Here is a 26,090-nt window from a genome sequence, read left to right on the forward strand (position 1 = left end):
AGCCCAGTCCTGCTGTCCATAATCCCGTCAGCACTTTGGACTTCGATTTCCAAAAATAAAAATTACATTAGTTCCTGGACACTGGCATTCACACTAGTCACCCTCAAACTAATAAACGCTCTTCAGGAGCAGCTTAGATTTGCCTGCTGTCACAGTCATATATAAATGCAGCCTTAAAATACGCGGGATATCCGTCTGTGAGTCAACAGTGAGATGAATTGGCAGAGAAGGCGGAAAGCTTTGTGTACAGCTGTGCTACATCTGGAACCAGAAATGGACTCTGAATTTCACAGGACCACGGTGCTGCTCCGAAAACCAAAGGAAAGGGAGTGGGGCAAGATCAGGGAGGGAATTTGGGTTTCTGTATTTTAAGAGAAGTTGACTGGAAAACTCCTGTGCTGCCCCTACTTGAAATCCAACAGTCTGCGGTTGCTGAATGAGATTTGAAGGGCAAGCAGCGCAGTGGATGTTTGGTAATCTTTGGAAGGAACTTCTTGGCTGCGTTTCAGAATTTCTGAAACACAAAGGAGCGCACTGAATCAGAGTAATCCAGTGGGGACACCGGTCCAGCCGGGGCTGAAAGGCACAACAGAAAACAGGTATTTTACTAAGAGTAAGAACTTCATCGCACACCTGAGAAATGGTTTTTAAAATGTCTTTGAGAATCTCATATGGTCTAATTCACCTCTCTATGATTAATCTAACAATGCTGTATAATTAACTCTGTGTTTGGTGGTTACCAACGGGGATCTTGCTGTTCTTGGCCAGGGTGAGCAGACGCAGCCGAGCTCCTCGGGACCCGTCCCGGCACCGGGGGGCAGCGGGACCCCCAGCACCTTTCGGCACCTCCGCCTTCCCGCGGCTTGGCTGCTGCTCCGCCAACAAGCCTTTCCCAGCTGTGAGTAGATTTAAAAATACATAAATTGCTAATGTTTATTAATCTCTCATCTAATGATTATCTTAATATGTTGAGTTACATAGTAATGAGTTAGCTGTTCACCTCCTTTCAATCACTTCAAATGTACTTGGGCCTGAAGTGAAATCCTGCGCAGGATTTCCATCGACTTCAGCTGCAACAGGGTGTAGACGTGTCTGTTCCTGCCGAAGGACGACGGCTTCCCTGCAAGTCAGCCACCTAACATCTCTACAATAGTTTTTATGTACTTCATTGCAAGTTTTTGTCAGCTGAAACTTTTTAACGGCATCCTAACAAGAATCATATTTTTTTGCATTTGCACCCTTCAGATTTTGTATAGTTAACTATTAATTATAAGACTTATTCTCATGCCTAATGCTCCAACTGCTTTAATTACTTTTAGTTTTTTCCCACTGGTCTGTTTAGGTTGGTCATACCTCTTTCAGCCGTCAAAGCACCAGAAATGTGATCTATAAATCGGTGCGGGGCTGTTGTACGGGAACAGCCTCTCCGGTGTTGCTGTGCGGAATAAAAACAGGAGTGGGACGGAGCGGGGAGCAGCAGACACGCTGCTCCGGCCACCGCCGAACAGGGACACCAGCCGGACGCGTTGGCTTCGCTAATTTGCGCTGCAGCTGCGTGTGACTTGAAACAGTAAGAGGAAAAGGAAACACTCTGCGTTTGTTCAAAACACGAAGAACTGAGGCGCTTGCTGCGTGCTGGCTGCGCGTTGGTTTCTGCAGCGATGCATCACCCGGGTCATTACAGCGTGTGCCAGCTGATGAGGAAACGGTCACGGTGGGATTACATCAGTCTCCAAAAACAGCCTCGCTCTTTTTTTGTCAAAGAAATATTGAGGAAAGTCCTTGACTGTGCTTGTTTTGGCATAAGATAAACTTTAGTTTTATGCACCAGGCCCTAATAGCATCAGCCGTGGCTTAATGGGGCAGAATGTTAGTCGTGACTATCGGCTCTTTGTCATTGTACAAATTTCTCATTGTAGGGGTTGGGAAGTTCAAACTACACCTCTTCTTCTTCCTTATCCCTCCTCATTTTAAGGAGCTACCACAGGAGGAGACCCTTAGAAAGATTCCAGATGTGAATCAGGTTTGGTGTGTGACGGCATTTCGGGACATGGGGTTTGGTTCACCACCTTCACCCAGCAACTGATGGGTCGTTGTCGGGAGTACTGAGACCACAGGCCCCTCCAAAGGTAACGTGTTAAGGGGTGTGCGATATGTAAGGTGATGTATAAAGGGAGCACTCAACTCCCTTGCAGAGCTGGGACTTGCAATTCCATGATTTAATCTTTCTCTCTGGTTTTATGCTGTGCTGGGTTTAACTAATCAGCTCAACATTGTTTATATAGGAGAGTTTTAATGTCAAATGAAGTATTTTTTCAGTAACGTTCCCCTATTTCAGAAAGGACCTTTTTGGCCACCAAAAATACAGTCCTTAGTAGCATTATATGACTTGTAATAGCTTTTTTTTGAAGATCACTTCGATGTAACAGGCTGGAATAGAAGTGTCTTATTTTCCAATGCACATAAGCCCTCTTCACTGCAGGGGTTTTAAGTGTCTGAAACAAACTAGTATAAAAACCAATACCATTTAAGACCATCTATACAATAAATCTGATTTCTTGTGTTGCAACAAAACATACATTGGTATCTGATGCTTCCAGTAGCGCCTGTCATGACTCATCTTCACAAAACTATGTTGTTAAATACACAACTAAGTTGGCTTTAGTCAAGAAAGTGGATTTTGGCCTCATCTGCTGGACCCCTTAAGGCTTAGCAGAGGTCTGAAGGCCACACCACACACTGATGCCTCTAGAATTGAGAGACTTCCATTGTCTTTTGGGAGTCTCAGCTGAAGCCACTAATACTCAGCTGAGCTTGTCCCACTTGGCTGTTTTGATCAGTGTATTTGAGACTTTTTTCTTTTTAACTTGTGTATGTCAGGTGTATTGTAATTTCCTTGGTAAATCCAAAAGATAAACTACCTATTACCAAGTCCAGTGTGCTTTTGGCATAAGGACAACATGACATTTCAGATGACCACAGTACCGCATCTGGCAATCAAGGAATCTAACTAGAACAAGAAAATTCTAGGTGTGTGTTGCTAACCTGTCTATATACATTTGATAGCTAAGGGGTAATTTCCTGACATCTGTTCTCACAGGTTGGGAGGAGGCTGGATACAGAAGCGCAGATTAAAACTTAACAGGTCAGAACGCAAACCCCTCTCCTGGTTTTTGGAGGTAGGTAAAGCTGCTCTATGTGCCTGCGGTGGCAGCTGTTCCCTGGGAGCTCCATTAGCTTCTGCATAGCACTAAGTATAGAAAACAACAGCAGCAACTCTTGCCTGCCACAATCCCAGCTATCAGCACAAGGCAGGATAGAGGGGAGGAGAATTTTTAATGCACACAGTTAATATACCATGAACACGGCACAAGTGCCACAGTCCCCTTTGGAAGCAGAATGACGTTTACTAGTAGTTTTGTCTTGCAGAAAAAGCTCAGCAGGTCTCGGGTCTCACGCTACCAGGATTTCGGAGCGCGCCTTCCTGCACGGAAAGGCACCAAACAGCAATAATTCTCCAGGGATGTGGATCTGTGCTGAAGCTATATTCTATTTTTGGAGCTCTACTGGAACGTTTCCAAGACCACCGTGACACAATTACTTCACTCTGGGTGGTAAACATGTCTCTGCTGTTACTGCAAACTTTTCTGTGCTGTTTGCTGTGCATTCTTTAACCGCTCGCTTTTTGGAAGGGTTCTTGCCATGTTCTCACCTCATCCTTGGGACCCCTCTGAATATACATGTGGAAAAAAGCAAACAAACCCTGTGCTTTGCTGAGCTTATGCCATTTACTAGGTGGAGCTCAGAGATAAGTCAAGGTAAGGAATAATCTGATGAGACGAGACTGCTAAACCACAGCATCATTCCTTTCTAGTTTGAGCCTTATCACTTAATCAAGCTGCTTCCAATTACAGGGAAATAAATGACTGTACCTGTTCTAAGCAAGAGTCAGCAGTGGAGACGCGGGAGTCAAGGGTTAGCACCCTGAAAGGGAAGCACTAATTAACCATTTTTAAAAAATTAACTGAGCATTACTGCCACCTTCTATGAAGACAGGATGATGGCCACTCGCTATCGCGCAAGAGGGGCTGGATTTAAGGTGGCAGATGTGACACTGCAGTAGGTCTCTGCAGTAGCTGCTTACAACAATACTCTGAAAACATATGGAGACATTAATCCAAAAATTCACATACTTTTGCCTAAGCTACACAGGATTCTGTGAAGGCGGCTTCTGGTTTTAACTTTAAAAAAAAAAATCTGGCTCTGATAGTAATGTTGACATTTATATACCTTCAGTCAGAAACTAAGAAACTAGAAGTTTCATCTAGTTGCTGTTTTCTAAGGCATAAAGAAACCCAGCAGCACCGAGATAAAATATCAAATGTTATTGCAACAGAAAGTCAGAAACAGGCGCATCAAGTCTAAAACTTGCGTATTACTCCAAACTTAACATAAAACTCATTTGCATTCCTTTCCTTTTTATTTCACAAAAGGGGCTTTACAAATGTGGCAGGTACAATGGGAGTATCACAGATTGTCTTTTATAAGCATACTCCTTATAAAAATGCTAAGTCTATTAAAGTCTTTAAGATGTTTTGTACTGCTAAAATAAAATGTATTGGAATGTTTCTCTGTCTGAATCTTATTTGTGGATACCTCACCTTGCAAAAACCAAGGTGTAGTTAAGACTAGTGCAAAAAACAAGGCATAGTTAAGTCTAGTAGAACAAACCTTCTTAAACTCTAGATTTATGTGCAGCGGTTTAAACTTGTGCTCAGAACCCAGCTCTGGAGTAAGCAGAGTTCCTGCACACTCAGCAGCAGTGTCGCAAACATGGATTCCACCCCTAATGAGGTCTTGTACCAAAGCTCTTTAACAAAGGTCATAGTGCTAGAAATATCTTTAGTTAACACTAGACTAATTGGTTAACACTAATTCTAGTTAACACTATAATTTTTGTGACATGGTCTTCACTTTATTTCATTAACGTGGGCACAGTTTTCCTGCCAAATTCACTTATTTTGGAGAAAGTGAAGTCTATTCACTGTAAGAGCTGCACAAAATGCTATATTTTATTAGCTAAATCAAATGTCTACAATTAAATTCATACAGTATGTTCACTATATGCATCATTATAATATCTATAATTCTGTCTTATTGGCAAAAGTGCATATAGTAGCTGGTGTAGGTGTAACATTTTAATGCCACAAGGTGCTGAGCAGTTAAAATAAATCCTGTGTATCCCAAAGCACAGGGTGTCCAGCTGAAGCCCTACCAGAACTATTGCTGTAGCAGAGTGCAATTACTTTAAAAATTATTGACTGCTTTTAAAAATACTATTCCATGACAGACAAACCGTGCAATTATTCATTTTTAACTGAGTGAAAACTCTCCTGCAAGACCACAGATAACCCATGACTGAGAGCTTGTTTTATCCGGGGTGCTGAGAAACCACCGGCTTTTGGGGAGCTGTAAGCTGATCCTTCTGGGGAAGGAAAACATCAGTTTTTTTCACTTGAAATGCACAAAGCCAAACGAAGATGTATCATAGCGACCTGGTTAAATTGTGTACCCAACTGAATCTTAAAGAATTGCAAGCCGCCTCCAGCCTAATCACAGGGAACTCGATCTTACTCTTGAGGGAGCTGCCTCCTGCTTCCAGGGTATCACTGATGTCACCAAAATGGCAAATACACCCTCAAACGCAGCATTTCACCATCCTGAACTCCAGCTAGTAGTGCTATGCTCAAGTCTGGTATCAAGTTTGCCAATACACCGGATAAGCCTCAATGTGCTTAGAAATATCTTGTCCTTTCTCTTCACGTACCAAAGCTGCAGAGGTTGGGATGGAGCCAAACCGGTCCTGGTGTTATAATAAAGCCCTAAGAAAGGCAGCAGGTTGTATAGTTACCTCCTTGTGAGCAAAATCCCTGCCCTAAAACTATGCAACCTACTACCTCTTCCTAGGAGCCCAACGCTTCCTTCTGCAGTTCTTCTCCCCGAGCAGCTGCTCTGCCGAGGCAGTTTGAGCTCAGCTTTTGGTCTTCTGCCTCCTGCGCACACGCTGCGAGCCTGGCCTTAACAGTCTGGGCTTAAATACTCAGCAACAGCTCCATTTTTCACTCTGACCTACTATGCTAAACTTTTCAGTCCCAAAAAGCTTTTTCCTGCTTTGCTCCGTTACTAGAGCAAGATGCTAGCTGGTCACTCTAGCGCAGAAGCGGTTAGACTGGGTACACCTAGGACATCAGGAGGAAAGAGAACACAACGAGCTTAAAATGTCGTCTTATAAAAACAGTAATCACCTCAGAGAAAAATTACAGTTCTGGATCCTGGACAGTCACATTTCATAGCTTTACATGCCCCCTCCCCCCTCCCAAAAAGGTGAGGGGTCAGTTTTGACCATTCAACACTTTAATTTTGTATTATGTTAAGTCTCACTTGCTAGAAAAGCTGGAGAAAAATAAGCAGATTTCTTAATAAAGTATAATTGTTTTTCCTCCAACTTTCACTAAGCAGTTGGAGGCATGGAATTTTAACGCATTACAGGAATTAGGGTCTCAAAACAGCTTAGGTCATAAAGTACAAGTTTGAGCTACCTGTATTTTTACATCCAAACCCAAACGGTTTTAAAATAATTCCTACTCTATGGGGTCTTCCACTCTGTCTAGTAACATATGCATTTTTGACATCCAGTCAGCACTGTGCCACTCACCTTGAAAGAAAAGTCATATTAGTCAAATGTATCGTTTGGGGGTTGCACCATTCACACTGGTTGTTAATCCTGCAAATCCTGTCACTGATTAATCCGATACTTTACAACCCAAAATCTGACAGAACTGGTTTTACTCAATGCAGACACAAATGACTGCAAAGCACCGCAGTTTGTTTTACTCCGCAGGGAAGGCAATAGATTGTATAGTTATCTCCTGAACAGGGTAAAATAACTACCCTACAACTATACAATCTACTACCTCACTCTGACAGAGAAGCACATACTTCAGCAAAGAGCTTAATTAGCTAATCATCATTTCATTCTAAAGGATATTGGATACTTCAGTTACAATGCTAAACAACACAACTGGGACATCAGTAATTTGTATTTCATTACCACACCATACACATATCGGAATCAATCTGTTCTTAATTTTTCACTTGTTAAAGGAGAAGAATTAAGGTAGATGACAGCTTAGCTTCTCTAAGAATTAGAAAACTCTAATTACCCACAGGTGTTACAGAAATATTTTCTATAATAAGCATTACAAGTGCAGCCATTCAGTAGAATCTGACATTGAGTTTAAAACTGAAAAGTTTCCATTGTTGATTTTCTGCTGCTTTAGGAAAGACAGTAGATTGTATAGTTATCTCCCAGTTGTGGGTATGACCCTAAAACTATACAACCTACTACCTCATCCCACAGCACAGGCATCTTCCGAGGTGATGAGGAAAGGGTCGCTTTAGTGAAGTGAGGCAAGCTGCAGACAGCATTTACAGTATAAAATACTAATAACAGAAAAAACATCCCCCTTACTCCCCCCAGTCATACAATAAAGTTACAGATTCCTCAATTTCAAAATTTTACCAACTGCTTGGGTCTTAATCCATTTCATCTTTAGACATTTAGCGAGTTGGAGTAGTCATAGCAACTACAGTCATTAAACTTCTCTGTTAAAGTACTAGTCGTGTTCCACAGATGTAACCTCTCATCTGAAATTAGAAGAAAAGTCTATCAGAAACATCGTATGCAGACCTAAATATCTTCGTCTTTAGAATTCCAAAATAAAATCTACGATCTTAGCTATGCAATCAATGTAAATGGGTCAGTATGATACCCTAATATTTATAATTCTGATGAAATCAATATTATTACAGTGACTTTTTTCAGCTATCATAACAATAGCTCGAAATCATGTACTGTCCAAAGTAGTATTTTGTGCTTCTGTTAGTAATAAATTACATAAAGTCCCGTGCACAGGGATTCTTTCATTATAAACAACAACTCATTAAGATTATGGCCTATACCCTGACATTTAATTGTTAAACTGTCTTACTGAAAGGCCACTTAAAACAGACATTGTTTTCAGATCAGAACCAAGTGGGTTTTTCTAACTGCTCCTGATATAACCTTAAAGCAAATTTCTACATGAACACAGCTTAAGGTGATCTTGAAGTAAGAAGTCTGAGAATACTGAAATGAAAATACTTGCCAGACAGATGTGTGACTGACAGTCCCCTTCTTGGCAAGGACCCCTCGAGAACAGAGCTGGAATGGAAAACTGAGTGTTTAGTCAAGGGAATTTCTAAGATAGTTGAAAATGTTTACAGAAATGCAGTTTTTAAAACATTAACTACACGTTTTACTAGTACTTCATCCCAATTCTAAACAGAGGATTTCAGAGCACTCTTCAAACAAAGCCTTGATAGAACACGAGCACCCTGATGCATGTTAACGTCCTTGCCAAAAACCACAACGCGTGACCCGATGCATTAATATACAAAAGGATGACGTGATGCCTTCAACAGAGGAAAAAAAAAAAAAAATACTTTCCAGCTCCCTCAATGCTCTACTCCAGAATCCTTTCTACAAATATCGATGACAAATTTTGGTGAAACACTTGTAAAAATCTTGCTTGTAATTGGTATTATTTGCTGTTGTTAACTCACACACCTACAAGAATATACACTTTAGTGTGCACAGATGGACTCGAGCAGTTGGTCCTGATGCCTAAACCAGAAATAAATTGGAGCAGCAGCGCTGGGACAATGTCAAACTGTGAAGAAGCAGTTGGCAAAGTCACACCTTCCGAAGGAGCTCGGGCTGAGGTCCTTTCAGTCCCTGTTCCCACACCGAAACCTTCTCCAGTTGAGCAGAATTCAGGTGAAGAACCATTTATTGATGGGCAGCTGGCTGCAGAGAGCCCGCTCGCTATCGTCACTTTGTCACTTAGTGACTCCAGGGAGTTAATGACATCCCAGATGTTCAGTTTCAGACGGAACTTTAAGCTGATTTTTCTCTGATGTACTGAAAATGTTTTAAGCGCTTTGAGAAACTGAATCAGTGTTACAACACAAATGCTCATGTCAAAAATATAAAATATGTAAGACAACACTTCTGAATTTCCTTTTTTAAAATTAAGGGCCCAAGGACTGTAATAAACCCAGAAACCAATTGCCTTTCACCACCAAGAGTTAGTTATAAACCTGACCAACCTGACATGTATCAAACAGCTTTCATTTTTATTTCCATTGACAGCAGGACTTCCCAATCAAGTTCTGTTATCAGAAATTCTGAATCCTTTTTAGTGCCACCACTAGATTTTCCTGTTCAGCACTTGCAGCTCCTCAATCCGTAAGAATCTGTCTCCTTTCACCTGCCTGAAACAAGAGCCTTTCATCTAATCACAGGTCTGGATGGGCTGTTACTTAAGGTAAAAAAAAAGTCCTTGAAAAAATACTATTACTTGCTTTAACTGTTACCTTGTGCTTATATAGAGTAGTCTGGCTCGAGATCATAAAATACACATAGGACATGAAGAAAACCTCAATCTGTAACAAATACAACTTATGAAAGATCATCAGGTATCCCGTCTTCTAACTATTGCAGAAAAGCGATTTTATTGATGTTACATCATTTGGGTATCATTTCTTATTAATTCCAGAAGGGTATAAAATTAAAATAATTAAAATTCAAGTCAAAATCTTCTTTTGGAAGAAGTTCAGACTACCTTTTGGGTTTGGTTTTACTGTGTATTCATGCAAAGTCTAGCAAATGAGCATTCTGCTTTCTATTAATCCTGCGCTTTGGGAAGTTTCTAACTTGTGGGTTATTTCTAATAGGTTTTTAAAACTCTATCAACCCACACTGCACCGTCCTTTGTGGAAGGCGACGTGCCGGCTCTCCTCGCACCGCTGCTGTAATTGTAATTGGTATTATTTGGCTGTTGTTAACTCACACACCTACAAGAATATACACTTCAGTGTGCACAGATGGACACGAGCAGTTGGTCCTGATGCCTAAGCCAGAAATAAATTGGAGCAGCGGTGCCACCACACGTGAGGGTTTTCTTGCAGAGACGCCCACGTTCAGTGTGTCTGAGGGACGATGCTCCCGGCACAGCCTCTCCCCGCCTGGTGTGCACTCATCGCAAGTGAAGCTGCTGTTGGGGACATCCCTAAACACCGTGCTGCTGTCACACCTCAGCGCAGCACACAAGTTTTGGGGTTATTGGCCTGTGTATTCTCCAGCAAGAAACATTTAGACTACGATGAGACTTTAAGCTTTGAACAAATACACAGTTAATTTGCTTTCCTTGTTAAAAGGAGTTCAAAGTGCTATTTTTCCAGTTACCGTGTATTTGTATTTTAAACCCCAAAGCAGTGAAGAAAACGACACCAACCCTGGACCTGGGTGACTTTCACCCAGCACCAAAGACAAACGTGTTGGCTGCCAAACATGACTTCACTGAGCCGCCCACGGAGGCTCCAGCTCCTCGCAGCTTTCGCCACACGATGGAGCTCCAGGGTTTACAACACCGACACCAATTCCTCACAGTTCTACCCCAAGATTTCAGCAGCACCCCCTGCACCGGGACTTTTAAGTCCCACAGAATCTTTCGGTGAGGGAATTCCAAAGTAGCCACGCATTCTGTGTCCCCAGGCTCAGGTTTTTTCGTGCCATGGGGGTTTTTTTGTTTGACTCGTGAGGACTGGAGGGAGAAGAAGGGAGCCACGTGATTAATGCAAACCTAATTGTCCTTCGTATTGCTTCCCCTCGCTTCGCTCAGCTGCCTACCTCCTCACACCTCGTCACTTCTTCCAAAGGAGGCTCAGTAAGATCACATTGTTACTGACGCGGAAGTTTTAATGTGAATTAAAAACTTTTCTATATTCAGAGTTTTGGACTGTAGCTTCCTTTGTATTAATAAAAACTCTTGTTAGAGTCTTGGTCCTAATTAGTGTCCAAGAGAACTGACAGCAGCAGAAGCTAAATGAGCTCCATTGTTCTGAAGTTTGCTTTGCAGGGTTTCCTTCTAAACCTGTAAGTTTAATACTTCTGACGTGGTCCTAAACTGCCCAGAAAAAAACCCTCAAGAATTGACATGTTCTTGTTTAATAGAACACAGTATAACACAAGCTATTCTCCAATCTGAGAAATAGCTCAAAGGGTGGTTATGATTTTTATTCGTTACTCCGCTGATGGAACAAGATGTGCATTTGTGGAAACAACGAAAGTCCTGTGTCATCTCAGTGTGATGCTAAAAGACAAACACTTTGTTCTCCCAGGTATTTTATCAATTTTGCAGCACAGAAGAAACCACCTAAAACTGAGGGTGAGTTTGTAGGAGCAATAGTTCTACAAACTGTGCTTTACTGACACCTACTATACACAGTGTGGAGGTAAACAGATGTTTCCTCTAGTGCTTAAATTCAGCTTTAGAAGTTCAGTGGATAGAATTAAGCCTAACAGAAAAGTCAAAGCTGTAAGTTAAAAATCGAGGTGAAGATTAAGACTAAACCAATCAGAGGTTGGGGTTTTGTTTGTATCGTTTTGTTTTATGGGGGGTTTTTTTGTTTTTGTTTTATTTCGTGCCAAGCAAATTCACCTGCCCTGAAAACAGGCGCTGAGCAAGAAAGCAAAAATTCTTTCCTCAGAATGTAACACCTGCCAGCTGAAGTCCAGGCACCTTTTTAAGACTCCCCTGCTTATGCCCAAAAACTTAAATTTTAATCCCTTTATTTGGACATCCTCATCCATTTAGCAGCAATACACTGAAGTGTAAATCACACCACTTGTTTGAACTGGCAAATTTTAGAAAGAAAAGGAGCACAAGCACTTCCAGCATCCAAGGCTACGCAAATTATAGATGTGTTTCAACTCTGAGCACCAGCAGGACCAAAGTTCACACAACTCCACTGGGATATGTATCCACTATGGTATTTCTTGGAACTTTTCACACAGCAGCGTAAGACTAATACCACTGACTGTCATCAATAATGTCTTGAGGCAGTGTCTCAATTGGAAATACCAGAATTTTTACCAAATCTATATCCCACTTCCATTTAACAGCCTCAATGCAAACTGTTCTGTGTTTAAGTAATTATAACACAACTGTTTTGCCACATTTGCAATTAGTATGTTTGATTTTGACTTCTTTTTCTAACCATATAGCTACAGATGGAACAGAAATAGATAGAAACTGCAGCTTGAAAGAAATTAGAAGTCCCTACTGCCCACTCACACGCTGCATGAAGCACATCTCCCATGGAAAAGTGATTGTAATTACTAATTTCTAATCTGACCTAAGTAACAACTCCCAGCATCTTCCTGAGCACACACTCGATTTTACAACATGAGTATTGAAATATCTGTGTATGAGCGGCACATGTGTCACAGCGCTGGCAAAAACCACAGTGAAATTTGGTAACACATCGTACTACGGGAAATGCCGACACTAAAATGTCACCAGATTTTCCCAAATCTTTTTTGAATCCCCGTCTGTCAGCACACTGGCAGGTTAGCGACAGCTCTCAGCGCACTTCTCAACAGAAACTGTCATTTTGGGTTTTTGTTCCTGCTTCAAACAGGACTGTAGGCTCTTAAATACACAAATGTGTATTTATTCACTAGATTTGTGTCTCTCAGGACACGCTACTTGTAAGCGGTCTTTTTTCTGCATAGTTTGCATATTAATATAATAATTACACAAATTCAGCAAATAGTGAAGTTAGTGCACAAGAACGTTTTCAAGAAATTCCGTGTTACATTATTAATTGGCAACATAATTAAATATCTTATTGCCCTTTATAAGTCCTAGAGCCTTTCACTGTTTTGCAAATGAACTGATGTTTCCCGCTATTAACAACAGAGGAAAATATAGACGGCATTTATCAAAAGGAAAGTGAAATAAAGATACAGCTTGTTGGCAGTAGCAGAAAAACAAAGCAAGTGATTTGATGTTTTATCTGAGCTTCCTTTTCCCTAATCTCTATAGTCTTGTTACACAAAATAACTTCCAAGCATAACCCGTATGAATCGAGGTCACACTTAAGATGTACAGAGTAAAACCCGGTGAAAAGCTCAGTCAAAAAAATTACTATCAACAATTCTACATTAAAAAAAAAACGACTACAGCTATTTAATGTCACTTTCCATGAAGCTAGCTACTGTAGGGCAAAAACTATTATTAAATAATAATAAATAAACAAATAATAAATAATATTATACAATCTATTACTGCAGAGTGACTACACTGGAAAGACTGCAGCAAGTTTGAGCAATCGCTGTAAATAACTCTCTGGGTAAGTTCAAGCTATTTAACATCCGAGTGTTGCTCCGAGCAGAACACGTCAAATTTGACAACCGGAGCCCCACCGGTAAATAACTGGGAAGCCCCCTGGCAGCTGAAGAATTAGGAAGAGGATGCCCTGTTTCTTAAATATGACTCAATTTAAGGAACCTTTTAAAGGGGCAGATTCATTTTCCCAAAACTCTGTCATGCAGTAAATTTGACCCGTTGTTACAATTAAGCATCATTCTGTAGGATTTCTATGGACATTTTCAACAGAAGCACTTTTTCCACACCAGTTAAGACTTGCGTTGCTGTCAGAAAACTGCCTGTACCGAGTGTTACAAGTGAACAGGAGCACAGACAACGCACAAAAGGCAAATCTATAATCGTGAACTTCAGGTGGAGTTTCCACTCCTACCAGAAATAAGCCATAAAATTCCAGTCCGAGTAACGTCTTTCTCTCAAGCTGGCTGCGCTGTGTCACTGTCAGTGCGCGTCGGGGCGGGTTCCACACCCGGTTACCGGCAGCGCTGGGCCGGGTGCTGGATTTGCCCAGTGCGGCCTGTGCGACCCCCCGCCACGCACCGCGGTCCGGCTGCCCGAGGGCGCCGCGTTCACACGGGGCTGCCCCCAGACCCCGCGGCCCCCGCTGCGGGCTCCGCCTTGCCCCGGCCCGCTGGGCCCTGCCCGCCCCGCACGGGCCCACCGCGCTGTGCCCGCCCGGGGCTCCCCCCTGCGGCCAAGGTCTCCCCTGCCCACACACTTGCTAGCGGAAGTGACGTACCCAGGCGCTGACGGCATCCGCGGCCAATCCCCGGCGGGCGGCGTGGCCAACCCGCCACTCAGGAGCGCCCGGGGGCGGCACTTCCGGGCCTTCAAGTTAGTCTGGAGGAGAGAGGGGGAGGGAGGGGAAAGGCCTCAGTGAGAGAAACACCGAGAACAACCGGGGACCGGCGGGCGGGGGCGGCGGGGAGGCCCCGCCCGGCAGCGACGGCCGCGCCCCCGCCTTTCTCCGGGGCAAGCGGCCACAGCCACCGCCTCCCGCTCCCGCCGCCGAGGGCAGCGCCCGGCGGAGGGGCCGGCCCGAGGCTCCCGCGCCCGCCCGCGGCGGGGAGAGGGCCGGGCCCGTCCGTCCCGCTCGCCGCGGCGTCCCGACCCCTGCGCCCGGGCCCCGCGGCCGTTTCCCGCGGGCCGCTCCCGCTCGCTGCCCGCCACACGGGCGATGGCGCCCGCGGGGACCGCGCCCGCCGCCCCGTTACCTGCCGCAGGGTGACCCGGAGCCGCGCCGGGACCCGGATGGAGTCGCGGCCGCTCCTGCCGCCGCTCGCCGCGCGGCACCACGGGAAGGCGCGACGCGCCCCGCGCCACCCTCCCCATTGGCCGACGGGCGCCAGGCCCCGCCCGCTGGGGCCTCCGGGCGGAGGGGGCCACCTGTCTATCATCTGCTGCCTCTCACGCCCATTGGGTCCGGGGCAGGACGGCACCGCCTCCACCGGGGACTCTCTCCCCTCATTGGATAGCGGGGAAAAGGTCTCCGCCCCCCGCCGCCATTTATGTCAGGCGGCTGCGGGGCAGCCCTGAAATGGCGCCCCCGGCGGCAGCCCCGCCGCTGCCCGCCAGCCGGTCCCCGCCCGCCCCGGCCCCCGGAAGGGTCTGTGGGCCCGGCTCGGGCGGCCCCAGGCCGGTGTGTGTGTGTCCTCGGCCCACGGCCGCCCGGGCCCTGTGTGCGGTCCCGGGGCCGGCGGTGACTCGGGGCACGGCCGGGGGCTCTGGGTCCCTTCTGGCCGCTCTGTGTTCAGCCCGTAAACCGGTCAGGAGATCCGAGACGGGGACAACACCGGGCTCCGCGGTGCGGGTGTTCCCACGCCAGTGAAGCACACAGTGCGGCCGCAGCGCGTCCAGCCGGCCCGGGGGCTGAGGGGCAGCTCCTGTCCCCAGCTCGGCAGCCCCAGCACTGCCAGGGCCGCTCTTCCCCTCTGCACGGACCCCTTTTTTCATCCTATTTCTGTGGGCTGTTTAAGTAGATGGGTGAATGAGCAACACCATCACTTTGCTGATAGCATTTTCTGATAGAGTTAATCTTCTTAAATTGGGGAGCAACTACTGAAGTACCTTCTCCTCCTTCAACCTTTCCTGCCATCCTGATGAGCTCTTAAGTAACGAGTTTGTGCTGCTCCTGGCTGGGAAGAAGAGTCTCTTTTCCCTTCGAAGTGATTCATGTTTTGCAGTTACTGGCCCTTGCAGTTGGGTGAGACAAACCTCTGCCAAAAATACACAATTCACAATAAAGTTTGTCTGTGTTTTTTCTCTCTGACTCTGCGTTCGGCTTTTATCTTGTTCTGAAGCAATCTGACTCGGAGGGGTGATGTTACTGTGTTGTTACTTGATCAAAATATCTTTTCTGCTTAGATTCCTCAGTGAACCTGCTCTGGGTGAAGATGTCCCTGCTCGTTGCAGGGGCGTTGGACTAGATGAGCTTTGAAGGTCCCTTCCAACCCAGGTTGTTCTATAATTCCATTATTTTTTGATGTTTTGGGGATGCACGGGGGCTGTAGGGCACATCAGTCCTGCAGAGGAGAGGTGATCCTTCCACGTTAGTGTGTCTGCAGGATCAGAGTCACCAGGACTAGTACAAGCTCAGGAAGGGAAATGCTGTGTTTAAAAACAAATTTGAAACACAGATCTGGTTTGCGTGTCTCTTAATTTTCGCAAGATCGTTGTCACAAAGATGTGACAGAGTAGTGCACAGAGTAGTCTTGTCAGTCTTTCTTTGTAAGCAAGCTTTTCTGTTTTCTTCTTTTCTTCTTTTAAGAAGTTTTAGAAACAATGAAAATTTTTTAATTTTAACAATTTCGTAGAAGTTTGTAGAGTTTCAATGATGAAGTTCTTACGTGTATGGTGTCCTCTCTTACTTCACGAATGCCAGAAAGGAACATGGAGCCTTGTTTTCAGTGATGAGAGCAACGAACCCTGACCTGACACCTGTCTGGATAAGGCAGAGGTTTTGTGCGTTGAACAAACTAAATCGTGATGCCTCAACAGATAAAGGTGAACCCAAATGCAGTTTTCATGCTTGTGCAGGTAAAACTTTGTCACATAAGCTCGGCCGGCTGCTAAATTACTTTTTAATCTTTACTTTCAAGTGTAATTTGACTTATTTTCCAATGAATACAGAAGCTACAGCCCATGTTAGGGTGAGAAGCTTCTGTCAGGTGTCTGCCAGGTAGCACCGAGAAGCGCTTTGGCAGCTCCTGCACTTCCACTGTAAGTCACAAGATGGGGTTTGAACACCCAGAAAAGATGAGTGTCCCAGTTTCACATCCAGCAGTGAAACACCTTCTACTCACCATTGTATTTTGCTTAGGCACTGTAGTAATTCTTGCCAGCACACTGACAAAATTTCCTAGAAGCCATGGTTATTAAAAGTTATTTTTTCAGGAGTCACATTCAGAGAGACTGCACGAGGTGTGTGTAAATTCAAATACACAGTTTTAGTGCTTTGCAGGTCATGCTGTCGGTCCCAGCTACCAGATAAACGAGGAAAGATACAGAAGCATTTTCCAAAAAGGAAGCATTCTATAGATGACACGTGTATTTTCAAAGCAGGAAATACTTACTGAGTGACGGTGTTCTTTTGGGCACGCGATTTACCAGATGTGCACTGATTCATTGGTGGCCGTTGCTCATTATACCCATGATTGGGAAGTGACACTGGTTTTGACTTAGAGAAGAGAACAATTCCACAGTATGTCCCATCAGGCACCAGTGGGTGATGTGACAAATTTTTATTCAGAAAGTGAACTGTTTTATCCGTTTTTGCCCAACTTAAGTCTTGTATTTTAATCAGAAATGCCATGCGTACAGTTGGGGCTTAGCAGGCCATTTGCAATAGCACTAATTATTTCAAAAGCAGATCAAGGGACATTGAAACTATTTGTCTTGAAATGTAAAAAAAGTCTTTGGTCTTGCAAAATATTGCCAAATAGTTCTGCTCGCCTTACTCTCTGTTTCTTTAGGTCATGTAGGAACTGGAGTCTAAATCCTTTTCCTCATCTAAGAGTCTATCAAAATGTAGAAGACATTGCAAACAAATGCTGTGGACAAATGCAGTTGATATGAGCACAGACGAAAATAATTCAGATGTATAAACCACTTGTTATGATAAATCTGTCAAATACTGTACTTGAGCTTCGGTTGCACCAAGTGTAAAAGATCAGAAAGGACAGTGAGGTTACTCTGAGCTTTTGACTTGCTAAAATAAACTTTGACGGCAGCAGCAGGTGATTACAAGGTTTAACCTTGGCCATGGGGAGCTCGGGTTTCCTGCTGAACACAACATCAATTACAGTGAACCAGCACCTGCACAGCACCGTGGCAGACTCTAGGCCAGAAGCAAGAGAAAAGCGCGATAAAAATTAGTGGTTGGTCCCAGTTCTATTCGTTCTGTGTAACAGTGATAATGTCAGTGCATGAGCCTTTACGAATTATACACAGTGAGAAGATGGTCAAAATAGTAAAGGTGGAAAAAGTGTGAAAGGACCCAGCAACACGGGGGCGGGGAGAGTGTCTCAGCCTGGTGAATATGGAAGTGCCTGGTCACACAGCCCTGGAACTGGTGAAACTGGGTTCCTGTTTTCTCTTTGCTTCTGGATTTTCCAATATCCAGTAATGTACAAGGGACAGCTGAAGCTTTTCTCACAATTAGGTCATTCATAGTTCTCCACCATTCCCATGTGCTGTATGTAATGTCAAAAAAAATGTTTGAACTTAATTTGCACCCTCTTTTCACAGAGACTGCTCATAGAAAACCATCATGAAGCTTGTGGGAACATACTGTCTTTGCACTTATTTCAGTTAAATGGGCTTGAAAGTGGCCGGTGGGTTGAAAGGGATGAGGGGAAGGATGGACACAGACACGTGCCTTGAAAACCAGACTAAAAGCAGCAAATGGGATTTGGTACAAGGACTGTGTCTCCTGGTTCTTGCATTAAGCATGTGCCACAAGACAGATTGAGGATGGAGTTGCTGGTGCATGTTCTCTCAAAATCATCTTGAGAATAGTTGGGACAGCAAGCCTGAGGTTAGTTTTGTGCAAAACAAGTTTGGGTTGCAATATCTGCTCTTTTTAGAGTAGATTTTTGCATTCCACTGGTATGCCTGCCATCCCACTCCCAGGAGGTACCAAGGAGCTGTGCGGAAATAGCAGCTTTTGACCCCGGTCCCATGACATGTATTGGCAATGTCCGTGTTCACACAAGGCTCCGTCCTGAGTGTGGGCGCATGGGGCAGATCCTACAGCCCTTCAGTGTCAGGGCTTTGATCACCTCCAGGCCTGATCCAAAATGGTGTTTTAAAAGGAAAGCCATCTACACGTAGAACATAAAGTCCCCTAGCATCCTATGGATCTCTTCTCAAATACTGCCAAGAGTACAATTTCACGTGTCCTGTGTTAGATTTCCAAAAAGATAGTTCTGATACTACCAGAAGAGCCAAAGGAAAACCAAGCTGATAACTTTTTAATTTTTCTGAAGTTAAAATGTGCAGATCCTGAAAAGCAGAAATGCTTCAATGTCAGGAGATAGTGCTTTAATTTATTCTGTCAGCTAATCTGTAGAAGCCACATTTTCACTAATGCTAGTGTTTGCACTAGTGCTGCAGTTCAGGGCCAGCTGCGTTTTCCAAATTATATTGCTTGATGTCACTTGACTTCTCAAATTTTTGCAGTATTTCTTTGCAGAAGTGGTGATCAGGGCTCTCATCTGAAAAAACAAAGGCACAGCATTCTGATTTCCAGTGCTCCAGCACCCTCTGGATGAAGAACCTTTTCCTCACGTCCAACTGCCCCTCCCCGGCACATGTTCCTGCCATTCCCTGGGGTCTGTCCCTGTCACAGAGAGAAGAGCTCAGCCCTGCCCCTCCTGCTCCCCTGCTGAAGCTGCAGCCCCATGAGCTCTGCCCTCAGTCTGCTCTGCTCCAGCTGAACAAACCCAGGGGCTTCAGCCGCTCCTCACACGGCCTCCCCTCCAAACCTTCACCAGCTTCGCAGCCTCCTCTGGACACTCTCCAGCAGCTTTATCTCCTTTTACCCTGTGTCCCCAGCCCTGCACACAGTGGATGCTCCAGGACAATCCCCTCCCTGCCCGGCTGGCCGTGCTGTGCTGGATGCACCAGGACACGGGGCCCTCTTGGCTCCAGGGACACTGGTGGTTCATGTTCAACTTGCTGTCAACCAGAACCCCCAGATCCCTCTCTGCAGAGCTGCTCTCCAGCATCTCATCACCCAGTCTGTATGTGCAGCCAGGGTTGCCGTGCCCCAGGTGCAAAATCCAGCACTTGCTCAGGTTGAACTCCATGTGGTTGGTGATTGCCCAGTTCTCCCATTTGTCCAGATCCCTCTGCAGGGCCTCTCTGCCCTCGAGAGTGTCAACAGCTCTCACCAATTTTGTGTCATCAGCAAAATTACTAAGCAATCCCTCAAGTCCTGAGTCTAAGTCATTTATAAAGACATTGCAAAGTGCTGGCCTGAAGATGAATCCCTGAGGAACCACTAGTGACTGGTCTCCAGCCCGACATGACCCCATTTACTAGAAGCCTTTGAGCCCAGCCCGTCAGCCAATTGCTCACCCACTGCACTGTGTGTTTACCCAGCTGAGTGCTGAACATCTTGTCCAGGAGGAGACTGTGAGAGACACTATCAAAGGCTTTACTGAAATCCAAAAAGGTCACATCGACAGGCTTCCCTTGGTCAACTAGGTGGGTAACCTTGTCATAGAAAGAAATTAAGCTGGTCAGGCAAGACTTCCCCCTCAAGAACCCGTGCTGGCTGGGACCAATGACTGCATTGTTGTTCAGACGTTTTTCAATAACTCCCAGAACAATCTTCCCCATGATTTTGCCAGGCACAGCAGTGAGGCTGACAGGCCTGTAGTTGCCGGGGTCTTGCAACAGTTGCCCTTCCTGTAGATGGGGACTATGTTTGCCAGCTTTCAGTCTTCTGGGACCTCTCCAGATTCCCAAGAGCACTGAAAAACCGCAGGAAGAGGCCTTGCTATGACAAGAGCCAGCTCTTTAGGCAGCCTTGGATGAATCCCATCAGGCCCCATCGAGTTGTTTGGATCTAGCTGGAGCAGCAAATCCCACAAACGTTCTGGATTGATTGGGAGTTTATTGTTCTCACAGCCATGGTTCTCTCACCCAGATATGAAGTACCTTGGTACAAAGTTTGTTTCAGCAGAGCTCTGTATTTGTGCTCAGTGGGGCTGCAGTGCAGCCAAAGCTGGAGGAGGATTTCTGGGTGCTCAGCTCCATCCTCTTGGTTGTGATTTGCTATGGTCATAGTGCAGGTATTTTACATTAACTGGCTTTGGTTTATTCATCTTGAGAGTAAATGTGATAATGTACCAAAAAGTGGTTTTCTCCTTGCTTGAACTGTTGTAGTACTTGAAATATTTGGATACAAGTTATAATCCAAGTACTTGGATCAAAAGATGTCTGAAGTCAGCAAAAAGATGTATTGATTGTGGTTGTCATTCAGTTCATAAGTGTAGATAGTATAGAAATAGAAAGTGCTGTCAGAGATAAAAAGTTATATCTTCACTGATTTGTATTTAATACATTGTCTTTACTGAAGCAGAGCTATTTATGGGTTTCAAAGTATAGCATTCCTTCATTCATTGTCTTTACCATTTCAGTCACTGGAAACCAGTTCCTACCTGCATGCAAATGCTATTACAATTCTCAGTGAAACTGGGAGTAAAAATTGCAATATAAGGACACCCACCATGATTTCTTTAATTTTATGGAAGTCCCGTATACAATTTAATACCTCTTAGCTGGCGCAGGCTGACCCTTATGATGGTATAAAAGTCTCATCAGTTGGATGGAGCAGGCGGGGGTGGATAACACAGTGCTTCCCGTTTATGGAGCTAACTTGATTGTTGTTTTTTTTTTTAAAATAAAATAGAGCATCAAGTCCTTTGCTATTTGAATCTGGGGCAACGCACAGCACTGAATGCACAGTGCACACTAGGTGTGGGTGTGGCGGAGGAACAGCTGACTGATGCTGCCTACATCAGTGGAAGTCACCAACATGAGCTGAACTTTGGAATTGACATTATTATTGCAGTAAAACTATAAAATTTTTGACACGTCCAATATAATATCAATCAATTCTTATCAAAAAAAAAGATTTTGAGAGCCTTGACCAGCCTGAGGGTTAAGAAGAGATGGAAAAGTACAGGCTTCATCCTTCCCATAAAACCAAAGAGACTCGTGATCCCTGGGGTCCCCCGAGGCGCCAGACCGGGCTCAGCCTGGAAGCTGCCGACAGGAGGGGAGCTTGCGCTTGTCTGGAGACAGAAATCCCTCACTCTTGGGGCTCACGAGCTGCTGCTGACAGCACCCGAGTTGGTCAGCAGTCCTGTGGCTGTGGTCTCCGGCAGTTCTGGGCACTGTGAGCTCCTCCTGCCCCTGTGCCAGTGCCCGCAGAGCAGGGCAGAGCCGTGGGCCCAGCCCCGGGCGGGACGGTGGCCCAGCCCTTGGACGGAGCTGCCCCACGGGATGTGCTCCCCTCCTGGAGGCAGCTCCCCGGCTCTGCTCCAGCACCTTCCACCAGCGCCCTGAGCCGCCCCACGCAGCCTCGGCCCTGTAGCGTCTGAGGCACGAGCTCCCTTTTTTAGAGGGAAGGAGAGACATTCATCACAAATTCAGGCTTCTATTAACACTTGCTATGATGCTTGCTGAAGCATTGCTGATTGGCTAAGTTAGGCATTACATAAGCCATACATTTTGCGCTCCCACCGAAGTTGCTACCATTAAAGCATTTTATGGTCTATCACAAGTTACCCCCCTGCCCTTGATGGATCAATCCTGCATCAATCCCTCTGTCCTTCATGTATCAATAAGTATACAGTCCTTGCTGCTCGTATTTCTCCATCAACGCTTCTTCCCACGCAGTCAAATCCTGTAGTTTCTCACAGGCCCCATGTCAGAACACTGCCACACGACCCGGCCGGGAGGTCACAGCGACTGTGAGGTCACAGAGCCCGCGGTGCCGCACCAGCCATAAGAAGCGGCCGTGCAGCCCCCGGCTCCCAGTGCAGCAGCAGCAGCAGCAGCAGCAGCAGCAGCAGCAGCAGCAGCAGCACAAAGACGTTACAAGTGCACGGGACCATGTCCCCCACCCGCCGCCTCTTCCTCCTCCTCCTCCTCCTGCTGGCCCTGCAGGCCTGGCCTGCCCAGGCTGCTCCGTGGCGAGCACGGGGAGCAGGTGAGCGGTGCAGCCTTTCACGGCCAGCGGGCTCTTCTCCCCGGGCAGCGTGGGTGCTGGTTGCTCCCTCCAGTGCTCTGCGAGGCTTCCTCTGGGTGCCAGAGCTCTCCCGGGAGGGAAGCCCCCAGGGGCCGTATGTTGGTCCAGCTGCTCCTGAGGGCTGTTGCACGGGGCCTGCACAGAGTGTGTGCAGAGCAGCCAGAGCCGGCCAAGAGCTCACCGGCCGCTCTGCAGCTTTGGCAATCTCCAACTCCAACTGGCTGCCACGTGGGTGCCCGAGCCCCTTCCAGTGCCTGCAGTGCCCTAAGGCAGCGGTGGATCCCAGCGGGCAACGCAAACGTTTCTCCTCTGTGCTTGTTTCCAGATGAGGCTGGTGGCAACAGTTATCCAGCGTCTTGGCTGGATGTTGTTTCGGAGCCCTTGAGGTACCCTGCAGGTAAATTCCATGTGAAATGCAAGTTGCCCCTTGTGTGGCCCACACTCACACAGGGAGGAGAGGCGAGAGGGAACGGGTCAGGCTCAGTGATGTGTCCCGGGGCGCTTTCCCTTGCCAAGCTGCCTTTGCCGGCCCCTTGGAGCCTGAGCTGGTTTCAGCATCTTGTTGTGGTTGACTCTGGAGCTGCTGTCAACTCCAGGGAGTCCTTTCTCATGGCAGCTCCGCATGGGCTCCGTTTGGTCCCAGCACGGTGCTGCTGCAGGGATGAGGTGACTCTTTGCCCCACGCTCCGAGTGGAAGGGAGGGATGAGTGCCGCGGAGCAATCCTGTCTTTGAATTGCGCTCCCTCCCACTCCGAGCTGAAGAAGCATCTTGAACTGTGTCACGGGAGCTGTTGTGTCCTGCGCTTCTTTGCAGCCAAGCCTGTGGGCGAAGCTGATCCCGGTTCCCATCTGCATTCCAGGAACGAGCTTCCAGGACATGCCGTGGGTACGTCACGGCTTTTCCTCTTTTGAGAGCTGCCAGCTCCAAGCCCCAAGGTCCGCCATCCGGGCAGGTCTGCGGGTGTGAGGACAGAGACCTGCCCGTGTGTGTGCCCTCTCCTTGCGCGGTGCCCTCACCGCTTCTGCCATTCAGTGCTGCCCATGCAGATCACAGCAGGTGACGGAAGCTTCTCTGGCTCTTTATTGACAGATGATCCTGCAGGAAGGACTTTTCCGCCTCCTTGGCAGGGTACTGGGCTACAGCCCGGCTGGCGTCCCAGGGGTGAGTAGTCTGTCCCTGCTGACCTCACAATCTCTGCCTTGTTTTTCCATAATGTATTAATCTCACTTGGAACCGAATCTTGCTGCTAAGGTCTTCCAAGGCCAATGTATGAAGCTGAGGGAGGAAAAAAGTCCCCAGATCCATCAAAAGTCCTGAGGCCAAACCTGAATGAACTGCACAGAGCACACGGTGGGTAGATTTTACTCGGCCTTAGCCATGAGGCTCAGCATCTGCAGGTTTAGGTGCCGGTCTGGACAGGCTGTACAGCGGGAAGGGGTCGATCAGAGCCCCTCTGCAGCAATGCTCGTCTCACACCGTGCAGCTGCCAGAGAGATGGTGCAGGGCCTGTGCGGCCAGTTGTGGTTCAAGCTGAGTGCCAGGGGCAGCTGCTGGGATGGGGCGAATGTGGCCGGTGCTGGTGCTTCCAGGGAAGGGCACGAGGGCCTTGCAGAGGAGCCTTCTCCAAAGGGCTGTTTCCCCAGCTGGCCTGGCTCAGCTTCTTCCCGTTCTCTTTGAAGGACAGCGTTCAGCATCACCCTACACTTTGCCCACAATGTGCAATGCAAACCAGAAGGTCGCGTGCGATTTCCTGGTCTCCCAGCAGGGCCATGTGTGGCTGTTGTTCAGAGCAATGCTAGGCACAGCCCCAAAAGCCCAGCCCTGGTTTCTGAACATCGGCCATGCCTTTGAGAAGTATTTCCTCCTGAAGATACCATCTCCCTGATGGCGAACGGTTCCATTTGATCCAGCCGTCCCTCTTTCTTTCTCAAGAGACGCACCGCGAGGCTGTGCAGAAGGAGGCGTTTCCAGAAGGAAGCCGCGGCTCCCTGCCAGGCTCTCCTGAAGCAGCAGAGGTGATGCCAGCCGGTGGTATGCCAGGTAATCGCTGTCATGTGGTCAGCCAGTGTCACCCATCAGGATCGGTGTGTGTCAGCAGGCTCTTGCCCCAGTACCCACTCTTGCACGTCACCTCACAGCCAAAACTCAAAGTGCTTTGGGCTCGAAGCATCTGGGCCGAGTTTGGCACCTGACGGGGAATGTGACTGTTGCACAAACGTACCTCCCACTGTAGCTGCAGCCCAGAGCTTGCTCTGAGTCCCCAGAGGCTCAAGGCACAGGAGCAGCACCGAGCGGGATCCCTCCCGTGAGCTGAGGTCCAGAGCGATGCCCTGACCGCCAGATCGGGCAGGGGCTTAGAGGGAACCTGCAAATTCTCTTGCATCCTCTGCGCCTGAGCCGTGCTGAGGCTTTACCTCTCATCTCTGCTTTCTGACAGGGCTGCCAAGGCCTGGAGGTTACCAGCGCAACAACGTAAATGAATTCCGTGGGGCGAACTCAGGTAACGAACAGTCTTGCTGAGGTCCCTGAGCAGGAGACATGTCCCAAAACCTGGGAGCAGCTGCAAGCGGTGCCCACGCAGCAGAAAAGGCAGACGGGGAGCGCAAGGCTCATGTCCCTCTTGAGAGGGCCGGACTGCGTCCCCTGGGGCTGTGGGAGCTGGACCGGGGCACAGAGCTGGGGGTGGCACTGCCTGCTGCAGGGACGGCTTCTGTCCGTGTCCCTCAAAGGAGCAACTGGTCAAGCAGCTGCGCTCTCCCCATGCTGTCCTTCTGGCCTTCTGGGTTTTGTTTGGTGGGACAACCTGTCCCAAAGGGTGGGATGGTGCCTCCAGGCAGCAGCACTGAGGGAAACCAGGAACTTGCTGGCCCTATCAAAGGTGCTACAAGCTTAGCAGTGGTGCACAGGATGGAATAACATCTTGAATTTCTCCTCCAGATGTGGTCGGCAGGAGAACCACAGCTGCTCCCAGTCCCAAGGGCAGCGCAAGTGTTCTCTTCTCCCATATTGCGAGAAAGCACTGTATGTTAAATGCAATAGCAACCCTGATTTCCATGCCACTGGCAATAGTGTTGTTCTGCATCGTGATCTGGCAGTGGAGGACGGCTAAAAAGTGAGTTATTGCTTTTCCCCCCACTGCTTCCTTAGGTGGCTGCTTGTAGCCACAAAGAATTTCTAGTCAGGCTGCTGTGGAGTGGCCAGTTACTGGCTGGCCACAGAGCTCTGCTGAGGTTTCTGCTGCTGTCAGATGCCTCAATTGGCCTCTTAATTCCTGGGCCGCCTTCTCAGGAGCTCGCTCTGACTGGGGCCAGGCTTAGCTCAAACTGACCCTGCCTGGGCAAGAGCAGCCCCAGGAGCAACAGGCACAGGCAAAGCCAGGGCAGGACGAGGAGGAGCAGGGGATGAGATTGCCCAAGAAAGCGAGGTGCTCACTGTCACCTGCTCCTGAGCAGTGAAGGTGCCCGGAGGAATCCCCCTGGTCAATGGTCCCACG

General features: G+C 47.1%; 1 long non-coding RNA gene across 1 annotated transcript; it reads left to right on the top strand.

Moving 5' to 3' along the window:
- Positions 1-24,553: 24,553 nt before the first annotated feature.
- On the top strand, positions 24,554-25,793 carry LOC135992852 (uncharacterized). The gene is made up of 3 exons (XR_010606781.1): positions 24,554-24,637; positions 25,035-25,097; positions 25,535-25,793. It is a non-coding gene; the product is annotated as an uncharacterized LOC135992852 (long non-coding RNA).
- Positions 25,794-26,090: the final 297 nt, after the last annotated feature.

This window comes from Caloenas nicobarica, chromosome 11 (genome assembly GCF_036013445.1).
Source record: "Caloenas nicobarica isolate bCalNic1 chromosome 11, bCalNic1.hap1, whole genome shotgun sequence".
In the NCBI taxonomy this organism is placed as follows: Eukaryota; Metazoa; Chordata; class Aves; order Columbiformes; family Columbidae; genus Caloenas; species Caloenas nicobarica.